At 42.5% G+C, this 20,213-nt stretch overlaps 1 protein-coding gene across 2 annotated transcripts in view; it reads right to left on the bottom strand.

The window, feature by feature from the left end:
- Positions 1 to 19,972, bottom strand: part of ST8SIA5 (ST8 alpha-N-acetyl-neuraminide alpha-2,8-sialyltransferase 5) — a 68,884-nt gene extending 48,912 nt beyond the window's left edge. The window contains exon 1 of one of the 2 annotated variants that reach the window (XM_064642367.1): positions 19,826 to 19,972. The gene's annotated coding sequence lies outside the window, so the exon portion shown is untranslated. The remainder of the gene's footprint in view (positions 1 to 19,825) is intronic. The other variant, XM_064642369.1, reaches the window with a different exon arrangement.
- Positions 19,973 to 20,213: the final 241 nt, after the last annotated feature.

Below are 20,213 nucleotides of genomic sequence, written 5' to 3'. Positions count from 1 at the left end.
GTTTTTCAACACTTCCAGAGTGATAGACACAAGCTCAGAAAGGGTATTCCCATATTGGTTGATGGAGCACAGACTTCAGAGGCTAAAGCAAATGTGGCAAAATGGAACTGCTCATAGCCTCCCTTAATATGAAGCTGCCAGAAGCAGTCAGTCTTACACGTGTCTGGCCTTTATTTGTTGCATGTGAGCTGCTTGCTAAATATCATCAGAGATAATCTGTCACAAGAAACTCCTCCAGCCTGAGCAGGGAGACTCTGAGTCCTCTAACACAAACACAAACATGCTCCTTACAGTGACACCTCCCATGGGAGTCCATCATTTTCTCTTCAGTCCTAATGAAGCAGTTCACAGCTTTTCTTTTGAGAAGAACTTAATATTAAATCTTACAGACAAAGAAACCAAGGCCATGTTACCGGAGCTCTACACAAGGAAAGATGAACTGGCCAAACGGCAAAACCTGGTGAGAGTCAGACTCTACTTCTCCTGGGTGGGGAATAAGCACATGTCATCTCTATCTCTCTGCTGAAAGGACAATGCACAGCCCTTACAACCAAGCTGTAGTTTGTTTTTTAATGCAAATGAATCAGAAAAATTCATTTCTTATAGGCAGGTCTGATTGGGAATTTTTTTAAGTACCTTTCACTGAACCTGTCATTTGAATTAGTGTTTGACTGATCATGCATTCTAATTTCAGCTGAAAGCAAGGGCACTTAGTGCTTGGGATATCAGGATCTGTCTCTTGGTGGTTGAAATCACAGAATACATAACTGGACACGTTAAACTCACAGAATTGTACGGGTGCAGAGTAAAACAAAACATGCCTCACATTCCCCATCAGGGTTTTTTCTCTCCCTGCGTGCTCAGCTGCTCTCCTTTTCATCACTGACTAAAGAACTTCACACTCAGTATAGCAGAGTACTACAGGCTGTAAATGGTTCGAGTAGAACATTTTTCACATCTCATTTTCCCCCTTAAATTAAAATTAAATCATGTCTATTTACAGTTTCTACAATGTTTGTGTAAACTACTAGATCCCTGACTTTGCAAAGAGCTGGCACATAGGTATATGACTAGAAGGTTCTGCTGAATATGAAACTCATAAACATATGCTTATCAATATTAATTCTTTTGCAGATATAAACCATGAATTTATTAGCATAATCTAGTGCTTAACACAACGTCTAGTCCCCCATCACTGCCACAAATCCATATGTCTTAAACTGAGATATTGAAGGCAGATGAAAGGATTCAGCTAAGATGTAAATATTTATTTTCTTCTGAGCTGGGTTAAGCCACAAGGAGATGACAACAGCTAATTTGGCACCAGGCTGCTTGCTACCTGTGGAGGTGCCTGAATTAGAGGAAGTGTCCTGAAGATAACATATGGTCTGTACACTGGATATACATTGCATCACCTACTGAATCACGGCCAATTTCCTTCCAATTATGGGTCATATAGGGGGAAAAATGTCCCCATGCATAAAACATCCCTTTTTTATGCTGCTGACACCATCCCTGTGTGGAAAAGGAATGAAGTCTTCCCCAAAGGAATGTCATCTTCCTCTCACTGGTAGGGAGCTCTGATGCAGAGGCTTCCATGGCTGTAGTGCTGTACATTTACTATTGACAGTTCCTTAGCTAAAATGTATAGCCAAGTGCAAAACCAAGCTGGGCTCAATGCTAGGGAGAGCTTTGCTTTCCCAGGGGCATTTCCAGATTCCTAGAAAATACAGGAAGTTCAGTGTGGCTGTTACGATCCTGTTCAGGCTCACAACAACAACCCTGCAAATAGCTGGGAACAGTGGAAGCTCATTTGCTCTGCAGGGAAAAAGGCACAGGATGAAATTTTGTTTACAGGAATCATCTGCTAAAAGAATTACTTTGATTTTGGAGCACTGCATGAGAGCCTCAGATTTAGCACCAAATCAAGAGGACTGAGATGTTGGTAGAACCACAGAGGAGTCCAAGGGTTTCCATGGCCAACAGTTGCTCTCAGAGTAGGAACATGATCCTGCCTCTATCCCAAGCAAGTCATAGTTCCCACCTAGTTCATCAAAACCCTGTTTAAAACCTTCCACTGAAAGCCTGGAAAGTGCTGGAATCAGTGGCAGCCACTTTACAAGTTTAATGGCAGTTGAAAGTTTGATATTTCTTTTTGATAAAACATTCCAGCATTAACACCACAATGAACAAATATTTCCCATGACCAGAATAAGGGTCATACATCATCTAATGCCAAAAACCACAATTAATAATTCTTTCACTATTTTAACAATGTATTTTACAGCAAAAATAAAAATGTTAATCTGAAATATTTAAAAAAAATCTCTAGTGTGGCATATGAAGTCATTTGCAGAGACCAAGGTTAATTTTCAGAGACAATGTAGCAGATTTTGTAATAAGTTTTGCTTTTTCAGTGAGTAGCACTAATTAGAATGGGGGTAAACACGAAAAAGAAACTATCCCTCTGATTAATCAGCTAATTAAATACTTCAAAAATTTTACACTACACTTATAATCAAGATGTAGAAGAGACCTATTATGGAAAATTATTTAGGAAAAGTTACCTTTGCCTTTTTATCTCAGTTCTGCATTGATTTTGTATTCGAAGGAATTAATTATATTCCTCTTGAATTAACCATCAGCTTCAGTTCACATGACCTTTCAAGCAGCCCAGACACTCAGTTTCTGAACCCTTCCTCATGATGTCTGCCTACAGCACTGATAACATTCCTAACTACACACTGCAGCAACCAGTGTTGTCTCGGGTAGTCTGCCTGTTCACCTGAATTATTCCTCTACCCAAAGCCAATATTCAGACACATCCATGCTAGTCCATGCTTAGTTCAGTCCATGACAAAAATTATAAATTAAAAAAAAATTAAATCTGGCTTCCGTGATCTTCAAAAATCCTCATTCTTCATGAAACATATATTATTTTGCTCTTCTCTCACTGTGGAAATGCTCACTGGAATCTGGACAACCAACCCAAAGAACAGAAACCTCTATCCCTGCAGCAGTGTGACCAAGCACATCTTTCTTCCCATCCTGTGACAGTGTGGATTCAAGTTTTAAGCCCTGCACAGTGTCTGGTCTGACCTGCATGTGGCTGCAGAGATGTCTGTTAACAAAACTGGACACCCTTTCAAATTCCTTCCTTTGGATCTTTGATCTACCGTGAATCCCTGGGTCTTGATTACCTGTATTAGGGTAACAAATGAAGACCGTTCCTGGAACAACTGGACACTGCTGCTGGGCATTAGCAGAGCCACTTCTTGCCATCAGCATTCATAACTTAAGCAGGCAAGAAGGGAAGGTGAGAGAGGGATTTATTAGCCCCCTTGGCAGAGAGCAGGAATTGCGATTTAAGAAGCCGTGTTTGACAGCATGCAACTTGCTCAGCTTGCAAACATGTGCTGGGATGGAAAACCAAGGCAACCATAGTCCATTTGGGTGACAAACAAGCCTGGGAGTCTAACGGGAGAGACAGACAGGCAGGTGGAGAAACTCATCCATGGACTGGGTCTGGATCACCCGTAACCTCTACCAGCAGCTTGAGGTTTCCTGGCTCTAAACATAAATATCACAGCACTGTCACAGGCAGTGCTGACATGGGCAGAGAGATGGAGGGCCATAGACAAGCATCTCCCTGCTCTTGAAATTTTGGGAGTTAGATGAAAATCCCTGTTCAGCTTTTGGCTGCAGGTGAGTTGTCTAGGCCTGTAATTCAAATGAGGACTTACAATGAGATCTTAAACTCAGCTGAAGCTTGGGTCAAGCCTGGGGATTGCCTGACCTGAACATGGCAGAGCGTTTGGGGAAGTTGCAGCTACCCAAGAGCCCCAGCATGAGCCTAAAAACCCTTCCCAGGCTGAAGGCAGAGGTCTGTGCCTTCCCTGCTCACACAATCAGAGACACCACGATCACAGCTGACGCACTTTTAAAAGCATCACTAATGAATGATTGTCCACTCTCATATCCTTCACAAGAAAATGCCAAGAATAAATCTCGTAGCTGAAGCTTTTTACAAGGGCCCGGAGTGACAGGAAAAAGAGGAATGGCTTCACGTGGACAGAGGGCAGGGTTAGATGGGATATTGGGAAGAAATTCTTGACTGTGAGGGTGGTGAGGCCCTGGCACAGGTTGCCCAGAGAAAATGGGTCTGCCTCATCCCTGGAAGTGTCCAAGGCCAGCTTGGATGGGGCTTGGAGTAACCTGGTCCAGTGGAAAGTGTCCCTGTACATGGCAGGTGGTGGGACTGGGTGAGCTTTGAAGTCCCTTTCAACCCAAACCATCTTGAGATTCTATGATTTTATGATTTTATGATTTTGTGATTTTATGATATAACATTTGCTATATTCCACCCACTTCTCTCTAGCACAGGACCACTAGTACAGCCTCCAATCCATCAGACAGAAGGTATTTCACATTTATCCACAGTCTTCCGTAGTCATGTTGACCTTTTGCTGGAGAGCCTGCAACAGGTTATTCATTTAAATAGCTGAGTACAGTCAATTGCTTGTGGTTTTTCTTTAAGAACCTTAAGTGGGGAAGACAGAATGGTAGTTTATCCACAGCCAACATCAACCTCCAACACGGGGAGTTGCAACAGCACCTGGCCCAGAGGATCCAGTGCTGTACCAGCAGATATTAAGGAAATGTCTCTGTCAGGGAGAGAGATACCCAGGAGAACTCTCCTCTGAGAAGAGGGAAGCACAGCATGGCATTTAGCTAGATTAGGTTTTGGGGTGGTTTTTTTTCAGAACGTTCACATCACCATCACTTTTATTTAAACTTCACTTTCAATCAGCTTTTTTATTTTCTTCCAGGTGTATCCAGCTGCTCCTCTGGAGCTAAGAAATTTGTGCGTGGGTTTTCTTGCATGCACTGTGGGCAGGAAGGTATGTGGGAACTATAATTCAGTCACTTTAAATCACATGTAGCTGAAGTTTGAAAGGAAAATAATAATAAATGGTTCAGATTGTCAGGCTCGGTGCAATTCTCCATCAATTAAAGCTTATTTTAGCATCAGGGCAGTTTATTTTTATAATGTTCTCCTGGTATTTTGATGCTTTCATGTTACTGTGTAGCTAAAAGGTCTTGCTGGGAACAAATTACTCTTGGTAAAGCTTTTTCTGAAGTGCAATTTTAGTTTCTGTCATATGACAATAAATAATATATATCTACATGAGCAAGCAGCAGCAAGAAAACAGCTAGTGGCAGTGAGAGAGCAAGGCTTTGGACCTGGGTAACAGAGGAAGATAAATCTGGGACTCAAACACAGCAAAACCATGGTTGTTTGAGTTCAGAGACTACCAAACTATTCTTCATTGCATATGACTTTCAAATGTGATTCAGTGTGTTGAGACATTCAACAGTGAAAACTCACCAATGAAGATATTCCTACTTGTTGCCTTTTTCATCATCTGTCTATAACTAAATATTGCATCTGCACTTTTGATCTTCATTTTGTGATGTCATTTTGGCTCCCATTTCACGCACGTGGATGACACAGGAACACCCAAACCAGCATTCCCAGTCCTCCTTTGCAATCCATGCTGCACTTCACAAAACGAACCACTGTGTCAGGTTACACTGAAAGTATCACAGGTCCAAGAACTGGCTAACTGATAAGGAGAGCTCTTCCCTGATGTTACAACAAAAATCATAACTAGCACTGTTTGTGGGTCCTTGCAGTCTGTGGAAGTAGCTGGCAAACAAGAACAGTGCTGTGAGTTCACCTTCGTTGGAATCACAGGTGAAACATTTGCTTAATAACAGGGGCAATAATCACACTAAATTGTACTCTTTTTTTTTTCAGTGTGACAAAGAGATTAGGGAGGATATATACTGTTGCAGACTGTCATTATAACCTGATTCAACTTTTGCTCTAAGCTTTAACAGGGAAAGAAATTAAAAGCGAGGTGGAAAGGGTATATGAAGAGCGACCTTTACCCTTTTCTAATTTACAGATTTCTAGACTCCCAGTTTCTCTTGAATTTCCTCCTTTAGGCCTGGGGACATCCCTCATAATACACTGCACCAGGTAGAGGTTTTCCACTGACTTTTCCCAGCTGGAAAAATTCACCATTTCAAATACAAAGCAATAGGAAACTTAGGGCCTTTCAGCATAACACAGCACAGTCATCTAATTCCCTCGGACAGCTCATGCTCAGGTGCTATGCTCTCTCCTTGGATACCACTACAGCTTTGCCTTGACAATCCAAGGAAGTTGTAGCTGAGGTCTACGCACAGAGCATCCATTTCTCTGGGGAAAGAAAGGACAAACCTTTTTCCTCAGCATTGCTCCTTCCAGATGATGAAGCAGAACTAGCTTGCACTTCAAAAATCAGTGTTTTCACAACAAACATCGTGCTGTGGCACATGATCTAATCTGGATGGTCACCAGCTCCACAGGAATACACACCTTGCTCCAGGCCACGCACCTGGCAAATCCCTGCAAGTTCTGACCAGCCCTACACTTAGATTCACCAGCTGCTGCCTGGAGCCAGCACATCACCCTTCCCTAAAATACACAAAAAAGCCATTAACTCAGCATTTCATAACCACTGCCTTTCCTTGCAATGTCCACTCTCCCATCATGGCATGTCTGTGCTCCAGAATTTAACGTGTTCCTGTTAAAAGCATTATCTTCCCAGCTGCTAGTGAAAAGTTACAGAGCTACAAAAAAGTTGCAGTTCAATATCCATCCTGGCTGATTTCAAACTACAGCTCCAAGTGCTTCGTTCCCCATTGGTTTTAATAGGTTTCTAATGTTAAATGTAAGAGCTTCGATTAAAAAATTGTTAACAGTTTTGTTATTTTTGCAGAACTATCCACTTCTTTTTTAAACATAACACCTTAAACTTTCTCCCAGTACTCCAAAAGCCAAGTTCATCCTAATCCTCGTTCAAGGGGGGACACGAGCTCTGTCTTCAGCTGATTAGCTGAAGGTTTGGTTTCAGAGCTCCGTATTTTACCAGGCTTTCTTCATGACTGCAGGCAGAGCTGCACCACAGTGCTGAGATCTCCAAGCTGGCTCAGGAAGGCAAAAAGACACTTCTGCAACAGTGTGGCTGCTTTCAGCACTTGAACTGTGATTTCTGCATGGTGGGGAGAAGTCATCTACCACTTTATCAGCTCACCTCACACTCCACGTGCAGTGCAGGCGAGTATCTTTGCCCTCCTTGGCATCTCTTCCCTCATTTCTGAACCAGCAATCATAGCATTTCTCAGCCTTGCAGCTGTATTGCAGGAGTAACAAGGACAACCTTCCAATTACTTCATAAGGCAAAAAAAAACTCCTCTGCCTTTTAACCTATGATTTTATCACTCTGAGGACCACAAGAGCAGGATCCATCTGAATGGGCACAAGACTCACTTCCCCATGCAATTCCATCTTTTACATCCCCCTAGATCATGTAAGACAGACAAAATCATACATAGCTCATGGGAACCAGGAAATCTTGGTATTAATGGCACTAAACATAGATGTACTTGACTCCCACCACCAATGTATGTGCCTACACCTACCAAAATCCTCCAAGCAGTTAGCTGAGATTTAGTCAACACACTCTATGGAGAAAACAGTTCTTTTAATCCCAAGGGATCTCAAAGATGTGTCAAACAAATCACATCCTAAAAATGCCTTTGTCTTTCCTTAGTATAATGGGAGTTTGGGATGACCAGTACAGTTGCAGGTGGGATGGCAAGAGGGCCAAGTGTGAAAATAGCATGGAAACAAGTTGATGTCAAGTAAATAACATGAAAGAGTTGAGTTATGATTATTTTCTCCTTAATATTTAATCCCCGGAAAGTGCCTATATTATATCAAGTGAAGTTGTCACAGAAAATCACATTTCCTGCAGCCTTATACCACAGAAGGGGGACAAAGCCACAGCATTTCACCTGGTTATACTCTGGCCCTCTTATTTCTCTGTCATAGCTACTGTCGATGATCATCAGCAAATGAATAAAACATACTTTCATGCGAATGGAACAACATGTGCCAGCTTTGCTGCTGGCATTCTGTCCACATGAATAGCACTCCCCTTTGCTAACCCTTCTTCCCACTTCTATTATTAACCCTCCTCTCACAGACAGAAGGAAGACAAGGCAAATCTGGGATGTTTCTTTCTCCCCCAGTAACATTAAGAAATGGTCTGGGATGCGTAGAGGCCGGGATTTACATTTCCAGACAACGTAAGAGAATCAGATACTTTGTAATACCATTTCTCATAGAACTGAAAGAATTTCAAAAGCAACAATGGTAAAATAATTTGAAACTGTTAAAAGGAAATGCCCAGTTACATGGCCTGTAGCTTTTGGAACTTCCTGCCTCAACCCAAAGTCCTTACTGTGCTTCAAAAACTCCTCTGATGACCCATGCAAAGGGTAAGAGCACTGACAGATTCACAGGCTGGGTACAAACACTCCAGAACCACTTTGTGAGCCACTGAGACCTTGCTCTGCTTGGCTATTCTGTAGTCATCTGCCAGGAAGGTGGGAGATAGGGACAGCTTGCATGACCTGAAGCATTTATTATTCAACATTTCCTTATTTTCATGCTCTTCACTAACATGCCTGACCTCCAGGTCACCCCACAGGGATGACAGGGAGTGATGACAGGAATATAAAATGAAAAAAATACTCATGTTTGCATAATTCGGCCCCTGGAAGAAGTCTTAGAGTGAAATTGAAGAATCTAGAGATTATTAAGAGACTCTTCCGTGGTTTTTAGGTTATGTTTCACCCTTTGGCCATGTCACTTGCCTACAGAATAAATAACACCTGCTATGGCAATAACAAATACAGCTTACCGGGGGCAGAGCTCCTGGTGCACTTCTTTATTTGCTAAGAACACTTCAAGAAAAGGAATTTGAATGCCTGCAAAGACGCCTTCACTTGCTGCACCATTTGCAGGGTAGCAGAGAAACCCTCAAACAACAAGCAGCCAATGACTGGGTAAATGCCAGATTTCACTGAGTTGTGCCAGGGACGTATTTGGCCATGTATTTTTTGTTTGTACATCCCCCATAAAGTTGAATCATCAGGCAAATTCTGCTTAATCAGAATCTAAGCCAGTACATGTTGAAATCAATGGGAGGCAATCTTGATTTCCAAGGGAGGGAGCAGAATCTAAATCACTTTATTATCAATTCAGACTCACTTTTCTTTTTTTTTCTTTTTTTTTCTTTTTTCCTTTTTTTTCTTTTTTTTTCTTTTTTTTTTTTTTATGTTCTTACAGCAAAATGTACTGCTCAAGTGGTTTTAACCCATCCCTGCTACCACCAGTAATAGAGATCCTTAATCCAGCAACTGGCCAAGCACCCACAAGCTTTTAAAGCCCTAGGGAGAGCTTACAGCAACCCTGGGAAGCATCCAATATCATGCTGCACTGATAAACAGAATAGCTATTTCAAGCTCTTTTTCCCTATTTGTTACCATGCTGGATAAAAAGGCATTAACTAATTATTTTAATTGCACTTTTTGTAGTATTTCTCATGGGACCTGGACTGCAGCTGCCTCAGCTTGATTCCCATCTGGCTGGGGGATGGGAAGCTATTATAAAATGTGCTTTCCCCAGAGTGAACAGGGCTTTCTGCTGCAGCTGTCTTTGTGGAGGTGGTGGAGCTATTGGAAACAGGTGTGTTGTACATAAATGCTCCCTGGCTTGAAAATACCTGATGGACTCCAGCAGGAAAACTTCAATCAGCTTCACGGGAATCAAACCCAGCCAAACTCCCACCCCACCTTTTTTAGTGGGGAGGTGTCAAACACACAACCATTACTTTAAAAAGAACGAATGCGCCTTTGTGGGACTGATGCCTTGAAAAAGGTGTTTATGGATTTTCAACACGAATTTTCTTAGTTTCTGAGGGCAAAATGTTCACAGCTTTTTGGAAGAGTCGTGATCTCACAGGTGACGGATTACCTGCAACAAGATTCAGATCACTTTTGGAAAAATAAGCTCTTAGGAATGGAGCAAAGGAAAACACCCCCACAGAAACCTGATTAATCAAGTACAATTGGCAGCAAGTGTAGAAGAGAGGTTGCCTTCTTTAGGAGACATTTTTTAGTGCAGGTGAGTTCCTGCTTGGCTCCAAGGGATGTTGTTGTGTTTTCCCTGCTCCTGTTCCTGTTTCAGGCCTTGTGAAAGGCTCTCTTGGAATCTCAAACCCCACATGTCCCTGACTCATTTTTGCTTGGGCTACAGCCTTTTACAGGTGCTCTGTGACAACTAAGAGGGGAGGTAATCGGGATTTTCATCCCAATTTCCTCCCAGTTTTCATCCCAAAATCCTGCTTGGGTTAAAGATGAGCTACATCACATAAAGGTCACCGAGTCGGGTGTCAGGCATTCCCAGGAGCTGGTCAGTTCCTCTTCTCCAGAAGTTCCACAGCAACATCATCTCCTGAACATGCTGCTCGGCACCTCTTTGTTCTCAACTCTTTCAGGGAGGGTAGAGGGTGGCAATTCCCCCCTCACACACAGAACGGGATAGCCAGAAGTGGGCATCACTACTTCCCTGTGTCTGATGTTAGAGAGTTAACTTTTCCCCCCTGTGTTATTTTAGTTCATTTTCGGGAAAAAAAAAATAACAGATGTACCCAGGGACCAGGAAAGGAGCTTTGGGAAACATTTCTGTTTTTTCACTAAACAAATTCTGACAAGCCGAACATCCAAAGTACAACAGCTCCCTTCCCCTCTCTGACCTTTGCCTCCCAGCTTGGGGAGGTTGTCAAAGGCCTCTTCTCCTCCTCTCACATTTTCTGCGTCTGCAGCCTGGTCTGTGCATTTGCTTGAAAGATACCCTGGGGTGAAACAGCATCTCCTGATTTGGAAGAGACTGAATTATATAATTATTTTGTATTTTGGGTACAGATAAGGTTTTCTTTGACTCTCCTACATCCGTGCAACTGGTTAATGAAAGTGCAGCATCTGGTCTAATAGGCCCTAATTAAAAAGAAAAAAAAAAAATATGATTTTCTCAAACACTTCCAACTAGGTGTTCCAGACTACATTATTTTATGGAAAAGTTCACGGTGTGCTGGGGCAGAATGGTGTTTTAATGGCTGAAGAAAACATGAAGCTGCAGCCTTAAAAGCACTACAACCTGGCTTAAGCTGGAATACAAATGGAAAAATCACACCTGTCCTGTTCTCATCTACCTGTGTCTGCTCTTGCCCTGCTCCTTCTCTTGCACAGCATTAGTGTTGCCATGGGTTTTTCATGATTAACAGAGAGGTAATCCAGTTTAGAATAAACCCAGAAGAAAAACAATTTAAAAAGGTTAGCTTCCCAGCACACAAACAGACCCCAGAACAACAGAAGAAGGGATGCTAGAGAGGAAGATAGAGATGAAGGAGTGAGAAGATTGGACTCTTCCGTCAGCTGAAAGTGTTTGCAAAATGATGGCCTGAAAAAGTGACTCGTGGTTGAAAAAGTGACTTTAGCAAGCCCTGCTGAATCTTTGGACAGCACAGTATCACATCTCTATCACATCTCTCTATTTTTGCACGGCACAGGCTGATTTTCCAACAAAACCACCCCATCCAAGCAGGCAGGAAGATAAAGATGTTTCACTCGGGTGGCCGGGACAGAAAGCCCAAGAGCCATGTGGAGATGGAGGATTTCAACCAGAGGAGAGCTGCTGCCTCGCCCTGTGACACCTCAGGAGAAGGGCTTGGCCTCTGTTTGCCTCAGCTGAGAGAGCTGGTGGGGAGGGACGTGCGGGTGCTGTGGCTGAGCTGGATGTTGCGTAACCGAGCTGGATGTTGTGTAGCTGCTCGTGGGCAATTATGTCCAAAGTCACAGCAGTGATGCTAGAAAGCTCCAGGCATCTCCACCAGATTTTGCTGGCCATTAATCCAGCAGAAGGCTGCTAATGGCATCTGATCACTTTCCTTTGCGCTACTGCTATTTAAGGCCACTCTGAAGGGCACAAACTCTTCCCTATTATACAATGCAAGACTCGGACAAAATAATAACCCTGGGCTTCAGAGAATGAGTGCTCAAAATGACAATAAACTAACAAGATGTGAAGTTTATTTTTTAAGTCTCCAGCCATGGAACTGAAAAGGAATAAACTCTTGAAAAGCAAGGATCTCCGATGATAAGTGAAATTTCATCTAGTTAGAGTGGATGAAGAATTCATCCACGACACTTCCACTACTAAAAGGCTTTAAAACAACACTCTGGTTATGAACCATACCCACTGCAAAGCTGTACTGCACTGCAGCTCCACCCATCATCCCTGCACATGGAGAAGTGCACAACATCCACCAGGAAATTCATAACATGCCAGTGTGCAGCAAAGATTTTCAATATAGGTCAGAGAGGGATGTGCTTGCTCAGGAAAAAGGGCATCCAGCACTGTTCCCTCACTTCATCCATGCACAAAGAGCTCCTGGAGCAAGTCCAGTGGAGCTTGACAGAGATTGGGAAGGGAGTGGAGCATCTCCCTGACAAGGAAAGGCTAAGGGAGCTGGGGCTCTTCAGCCTCAAGAGGAGACACTGAGAGGAGACCTCATGTCTGTCAGTGCCTGCAGGGAGGGGGCAGAGGATGGACCAGGTTCTGCTCGGGGTGGGGGGTTCAGCAATGGGACAAGAAGAATGGGCAGAAACTGATGCCCAGGAATTTCCACATGAACATGAAAAAGATCTTCTTTGCTGTGCAGTGACCGAGCACTGAACAGGCTACTCAGACAAGATGTGGAGTTTCCCTCACCGGGAATAATCCAGAACCATCTGGACACAATCCTGTGCCACGTGCTCTGCAGTGGCCCTCCTGGAGCAGGGGACCAGATGACTCACTGTGGTTCCTTCCAGTCTGAACCATTTGGGATTTCTGTGAAAGAGGACCAGACTCATCAGCCCCAGCAGGGCAAATTTTCAGCACCTGAAGATGGTATCAAGCTTAAGAGTCTTTCCAGTTTTGGAGTGATAGCTTTTAGTGTGGCTATGCAATGCAGCCCTGTCTATGGCACATTATTTTGGTTTGTCCCTTCCAGAAAAGGTAACAGACACATCAGTCACTGTCTGACTTGAAAAGGACTCACACAACAACTTGGAGCTGCTGACTTTGGCTATTGCTCAGATTTTGGTCTAACATGGGAGGGTAACAGACAAAGCTTTCTCAGAATCTGGAGAGTCATCTATCACAAGCAAAAACAGAGCCAAGCTATTGAGAGAGGCAAGGACTTTGCTTATCTTGACACCCAGGCAGCTCCTTCCAGCCCCGAGGAAAGAGGTCATCTGACTCAGAAAGGATGGTGAGCACCACCACATGGGTTAGTTAATAAGAGATGTTGCTTCACTGCAGATAAAGACAGTGATGTTGAAATTGTGTCACTCGGCATGTGACACTGCCTGCCTTCCTATCTGTCCCCAGGGTCTAATCTACAATCCCAGTATGATCCCTCTTGCCCTGCATAAGGAAAACTCCAGAGGAGAAGGTGTAAGAGGCTGGGAGGGTACTTGGAAGTCAGAGGCACAAACTCAGTGACATGAACCAGCCAGACTGAAAAATACCCCATCCTATGGAACCACTCCACTACAGGACAAGGTTAGGAACAACGGCTCAGCTCTGTCCAGATCTCCTAAAAACACAGTGAAAACACATTTTAAATCACCTAAAAAATGGTGGGTTTTATACAGGCTAGTGAATATCTAGAGGGAAAACTAACCAGCTTGTATAGCGAGTCGAACACAATATTTCATTTGGCTTGCGATCAAAAGAAGATGAAATTATGTACCAAATCCTACCTGCACAAGTACACGGGACAGCAGTGTAGTTGAGAGCAAAATTTGATTGGAAAAAAAAAGGAGTGAACTGACCATTTCAATCCCTGCTGTAAGCATTCCTGATTAACACCAGCTGAGAGTTTTAGAATAGCAGGTCTGAGGATTAAAGTCTTATGTAGGCTGAAAACACTACGTCACATCTCTAAAATTACTTTTCTTAGCATCATTTAATACTCTGCATTCTCTTAGGATCAATTGTTAGGTCCTCATTCACTGATGGGAAACCACCTCAAATCTAGTTATTATTTAGGGTTACTCACTCGCTCTCAGAGTCTTCTGTAAGAGATTGTGCCTCCAACTGTGCTTCATCATATTTTTTCATTTGTACTCTTCAAATGCTACCGTAATGGTTTCCCTGGGAACCAATGGAACGTCCTACATGTAGATTAATGAGAACTACAAGCCCTATTCTTGTTTTACACTGATAATTCTTAACACAAAATAGTAATGCAAAGTCCATTCACTCAAATATTTTAACTGTAAATAACACAGTAGACTTTCAGACTACCATCTGACAAAAAAATTGCACTAAAAAAAATGTACTCAGCTCCTTAATTTCATGATCCCAATGTCCTCTCTTTACATGTTCAGCTTCCAAAGGTCAGGCACTAGCCTGCTTTACCTGTCTTTGCTCTGTTTACTGCAAATAGTAGAAACTACATTTTTTGGATGTCACATTTTACAGAAAGATTCTTTTAAAAAAAGCTTATTACATTAGAAGTGGCAGACAAAATATCTGATTAACACTCAATCTTGATAGCATTAAAGACATATTCTGTGTTTTTTTCTGAACTGAAGTTTTTAAAAAATTAAATACAGCTTCCTTTCTGGAAGACAAGTGTCCTGGGCCTGCTCAGAACATGTGTGGTGCATAAAAAACCAGAATTTGTCTGATTGAATGTTAGCTCTCTTGGTGATAATCTGTAGAAAAGCTGTTCAGCAGACAACTGATATGACCAGCAGATGAAAAAGGGCACCTCCAAAGAAAGTTCCATTTCTTTTTCAGGCAGGTACTGAGGCAAATCAGCCCTTGGGTGTGCTCCTCTATCCCCACTGACTTCAGAAAGTGCTTAAATGACTAATTTAGATGAGACCAGCAGGTCAAGGGAGGAGATTCTCCCCCTCTACTCTGCCCTAGTGAGCCTACACCTAGAGTGCTGCATCCAGATCTGGGATCCTCAGCACAAGAAAGATGTGGGGACCTGTTGTAGCAGGCCCAGAGGAGGCCATGGAGATGCTCCAAGGGCTGGAGCTCCTCTGCTGTGAAGGTAGGCTGGGAGAGATGGGGGTGTTCACATGGAGAAGAGAAGGCTCCAGGGACACCTTATTGTGGCCTTCTAGTGCCTAAAGGGGGATTATAAAAGATATGGAGAGCAACTTTTTACAAGGGCAGAGTGTGATCAGAAAAGGGGAAAGGTTTTAAACTAAAAGGGGAGAGATTTGGATCAGATGTTAGGAGGAAATTCTATCTCAGTTTTGTTGTAAGGCAGCAAGAGCTGTCTTCTAATCATGGAATCACAGAATGGTTTTGATTGGAAGGGACCTAAAGCTCATCTCATTTCACCCCCTGCCATGGGCAGGGACACCTTCCACTGTCCCAGGTTGCTCCAAGCCCCATCCAACCTGGCCTTGGGCACTTCCAGGGATCCAGGGGCAGCCACAGCTTCTCTGGGCAACCTGTGCCAGGGCCTCACCACCCTCACAGCCAATGATTTCTGCCTAATATCCCCACCTGCCATGGCCAGGGACAATTTATTGAAGGTTGTAACTTCTGGACATTCTCTGTTCCTACATTCCACTGGGAGAAAGGTCTACCCTAAACTGTGGCAGTCTGCTCAGGGAAGTTCCAAGGAAATTCCACAGTTTCTCCTAGCAACCTCTTGCAATGTTCAATGAATGCTCCCACAAGTCCACTTAATAAATTTGCCTTGAAATTCTACAAAACTTTATTAATCTGTTTCAGGACAGATTTTCTTTTCTCTCTATCTATGTAATGCTGCCAAAAAATAATCAACACTGAAAATCTCATATAAAAAAATAATTCAGTATGTGGCCCAGAAAATCTGGTGAGTTTTGAGGCCCAGGACCACAAGCAATTTGCTTTCAGCCCTAACTGAAGCCATTTTTTTCCTTTGTCAGATAAAGAAAAGTGCTGCAGATGGTATTCATTTACCTAACTAATAATACCTCTCATTTTGTTCTAAGCCTTAAGAGATATCAAAAGCTTAAATGAAAAGAAGCAGGACCCATGCCACTTTTGCTGAGCTTAAACTGTTTTGCAAGTAACAACACTATTGGTTTTCTGGTGATTTTAATCCCAGGCCAGAAGCCACCAGAAGATGTGGATTGCTCCAACATACAACACAGCAATATTTTTTTGGTTTCACCATAAACAGTACAAACTTCTTGAGAAACAGATCTACTGAGGTGTGAACTGGTATTTTTATTATTAGCTGTCTAAGTGTGAAGTGTATCAGTTTCAGCTGCAGGTCTAGAAAGCTGCCCATTGCTAAGAAATTCCACCAGCTGTTGTCTTATTTCCAAAATTTAGTTACCCATTGAACTTGAGGTTCTTGGTCTATATATGGTTACCTTTACATGAACAAGTACAAAGGCAGTGAAACTGAATGATACTCACTTTTCAGAACAGAATGTTGCAAGCTTGAAATGTCATACACTGCATCATTTAATCAAGGATAGACAAAAGCCCCTTCCTAGGACGCTGAAAGGTATTTCAGAATTGAAATACTAAAAGTAACTGTAAAATGAGCATGATTGAAATATAAGAAAGGTCTTTAACAGAGAAGATACCAGCTAATAGTTTGGGAACTACTACAGAATATTGACTCCTTGCTGGGATCACGTGGAAAATACAGTCCCTCCAACAAAGATGATCACACGCAATTTTTACTTGTAAAATCACTTGCAGGATATTGACAGGAGCAGCAGCAAAACGGAACTGATAACTGAGCACACAGTTCTCACACTGCCAGTAAAAACAGGCCAGCAGCTATTTCCTTCTCAGATCTCAAGTTGGGATATATATAACTGAGTTCACAAACTGGAACTGCTGATTGGCCCAGTCTTAGAGCTCCAAAAAGTGGCATTTTGCTAAAACCACATGAGTAGCTAAGAATGCAAAAATGCTGCCTGTGGTTAAACTTGCCACACAGAAGGGTTCTCTTCTAACTTAAAGGGCAAAGACAGTAGTGTGAGATTTCACTTCAGAGGTTGTACTTCCCCTTCTGTTCCTGAAAAAGGGAGGTGGAAGCTCCTCAGTGATTCTACATCCTCACTTGTAAGCCCAGAGAGACACAGTGAGATTTATTAGTGAGCTCTTTTTTTTTTATTTTTTACTAATTAAAGCTAATTTTCCTAACAGAGACTGTATTGACAGTTATAATCAATAACTTTAAATATTTTACTACGTGTCTTAATACCCAAACAGCAAGAATCACACTCCTGAGAGTTTTGTAAGAAAAATGCATCCCAATTCTTTAGAGAATCATTGCAAAGTTAATAAATGAACACCAAGGGTTAGAACTGACGATGATGAGCAAAGGCAATAAAAAGTAATTTTCTCAGTCTATGACTCTGAGCCCCATTAGAGCAATTCACCTGTCCTGCATCACCTCCTCTGGCACCCTCTTTCCCAGAAATGAACTATTGATTACATCTCCAGTCTGTCACTTTCTGTGACCTAGTAAGCCTCCCACATCCCAATTTAAAAAATAGTTTCCAAGTAAAAACTGGTCTGAAAAGGAGATAGAGGTAAAATTACCAAACTGATGCTCAGAGAACTCAACAAAAAGGGATTCTAATTTAATCCTATACCAATACTGTCTATAGTACCAAAGCTCTAGACAGGTAAGCTTGAGCTGTAAAAGCCACCTGACAACTTTACTAGAGCTTAAGGTTGTCCCTTTCTTCATGCATGGCCCCCCAGGTGTCATTCAGAGTATCCTATCTTCCCATTTTTCCAAGTTTTCTTTCCCATGCAAATCCTGGAGGTCTGAGTCTGCATGTACTCCATCATATTCAGCATAGTCAGGGATAGATCTGCAGCTATCACACAAACCTTTTAATGAAAATTCCCTGGATCTTGGGCAACTGATGTTATATAAATGCAAGTACTGGTTATTCCCATTTTCTCGCTTTTCTTGACAAGAGGACACTGCTGTTTTTCAATACTTCAGAAACATACTTGTGCCTGAAATATGAAGTGGACTCCTAAAGGTAAGTTATAATTACAGTAAACATAATAACAGCCAAGAACAAAATCACTCTGCAAAGACACAGATTTAGATTTGCAGGAAACCAACATTGGTGGTCAAAAACACCTGTAATCCTTAAATGCCTTGGTCCAAAATAGTTGCAGTCTTTCAAAACTATGATTCATACACATATTGATATGCTTTAGAAATATTAGAGTTATTCTCGAAACAAGTGTAGGTGCTTCTGTACACTGACCTGAACCAAGCTTATCTGGGCCCTGTCCAAAATTTGGATCATCTTTGAGCAAAAAACTGAGTTGTTTGGTTACTGTTAATTTAAAATATTATGCCTAATGACTCCATCAAATCCCCCATTCTCATATACCTGTGAAAAAGTCTTTTGAGAAGGGAGTTAAGTGCATAATCATCCTGGCCTTCTGCCAAACAGTGTTGAGCACAGGACTGGTGTGTGGCTGGAGAGTCATTGAGATCTTCAAAACATGGGTGCTGCATCATCCCTCTGGAGTGCAGTTAATTCCAGCTACTGCAGCCTGTGTTTGTGATAGCTGTTTTTTGCCCATGAAATGAGCTGCATTTTCTCTGTTGGTGTTTGTCTGATCTGGTCTGTCTTTTTTTTTTTTTTTTTTCTGGAATCTTGGCTTTTATCTGTTTTCTCTCTTCTGTGATGCCTCAGCATCTCTTGAAAACCTGGCATGTAATTAGAGCGTGTAATGCCAGAGAGGTGCAGTGCTGCCATCAGCCTCCCCTGGATGTGATGGAAAAATTCATTATTGCTGCCTCTCAGCATACTGGTGGATAGTGGATACTAGATCCTAGATAAGAGATTTACTTGAAACCAGGAAACAAAACTCTAAATCTCTCTCTTCAAGGGCAGAGCCAGTGTCACAATTGCAGGGTCAGATGCCAAGAGAGAAGTTTCTTTTTCTCCCATTCCCACCCACACACAGGATGATGTGCCCTGTTATTTTAGTTTGAGGGGGTCCTGTGTGACCTGCAGCCTCAGCAAACGCCCTGATCACTCATCCCTAAAAGCTCATGCTCGTGCTCGAATGAATGTTCGTTTGATTAACTCGGCAGCATCTGCACAATGCTCAGATACCATTTAGGTAGCACAGGAGAAAACACCCTCCAACCCCACAGAAGTCAAGTTGAGGCAAATCATCTCTGAGTCAGATTTAATAGGACTTAATTTGACTTCTGATTTGTTTACACTTCATCACACAGTCAGTTTCCACTATGATCCCTCTTTATATCCTGCTTCTGCAATCTCACACCATTCTCTTAACATACGAAAATACAATCAGAACTATTTAAATACTCCAAGATTTTTTGGCGACTCTGTTCCCTGCAGGTGTTAGCAGCTTGCTAACAGACCTAAAGGAAGCGATCTAAAGTAAACATGAAGTTCAGCAGCTAATTGCAGGAGATCTTTATCTTTCAATTCCCCCCTCCCGTAAAGCGCATGCATCTTACGGATGTGACATACCCGTCTCTGAACTCTCTTTTTTTTTTTTTTTTCCCACACAAATGTACTTCGAAAAGAAAAATCACCAATTGAAAACTAATTCTTTTGTGTTTGGAGTTGATTCACAGTTTTTAACAGGGCTTTTAGATTAAGGTAGATCACTAGATTCCCTGTAAAGCCTTGCACGAGTGAACAGAAACGTGCTGAGGAAAGAACAGCACGCACCATCTGCAAGGAATCCAGCCAGACCAGGAGAGCAGCAGCAACCAGACGTTCTGCACTCCAATTGCCCCTTATTTTACTGTGATTGCTTATTTACCTTCTACAAATGCTGAGGCTGCCCTCCTATTCTGCCAGACCGCCCCTTTCTCCCAGTTTCTCCTCCACTGCCACTCATGGACTCCTGCTTCTCTCGCTCTTTGGATCGCGGGCTGTCCCCCTCTTTCACCTCCCCGAAGCATCCAGATCCAGCCTTCACCTCTGCATCACAGGCAGCTTCCACCAATGCTGGGTTTCAGTTTCCTCCTGATGTCAAGCTTCAGCCCAGCCCACGGCTCTTGCATCATGAGCCGGAAAACCCTCCTATGCTCCAGACTTTTGTGAGGGATTTTTGCAGGGAAGCAGCAGGTTTATTCACCCTGTAATTTATGCCCAACTTCTTTTGCAGCTTTGCTTTCTTATGTGACAAGAAACAGCTGTTTGTGTTG

This window comes from Pseudopipra pipra, chromosome Z, assembly GCF_036250125.1.
Source record: "Pseudopipra pipra isolate bDixPip1 chromosome Z, bDixPip1.hap1, whole genome shotgun sequence".
NCBI classification, from domain to species: Eukaryota; Metazoa; Chordata; class Aves; order Passeriformes; family Pipridae; genus Pseudopipra; species Pseudopipra pipra.
The sequence above is the reverse complement of the archived record's forward strand: the minus strand, read 5'-3'. Positions and strand labels throughout refer to the sequence as shown.